Source organism: Rissa tridactyla, chromosome 1 (assembly GCF_028500815.1).
Source record: "Rissa tridactyla isolate bRisTri1 chromosome 1, bRisTri1.patW.cur.20221130, whole genome shotgun sequence".
NCBI lineage: Eukaryota > Metazoa > Chordata > Aves > Charadriiformes > Laridae > Rissa > Rissa tridactyla.
In genome coordinates, this window is record NC_071466.1 from 156,473,016 (window position 1) to 156,473,329 (window position 314).

Sequence of the window (314 nt, forward strand, 5' to 3'; positions counted from 1 at the left end):
TGTTTGGTTTTTTTTTCGAGAGGCATGTAGCAGAAGGAGAAAAGGATTTGAATGCAATTTGTGCAAATAACATTTAAAACTGAGATAGGGAAAAACAGAAGAAATGGCTTTGTAGTAGAACTAGCCTTTTCTCCCCTACATAGTGAACGTAAGTTCTTAACATCCAAGTGGAAAGCTGCATTCAAACATAAGTTTAGCAAAGATGTGATCTGATAAGATGGAAAAGGGTAATAAACTTAACCAGCCAGAGCATGTGGATCAGCTTCCCTTCATAAGCTGTCAGAAATAGCATGCTTTACTTCTTGTGTGGGTGT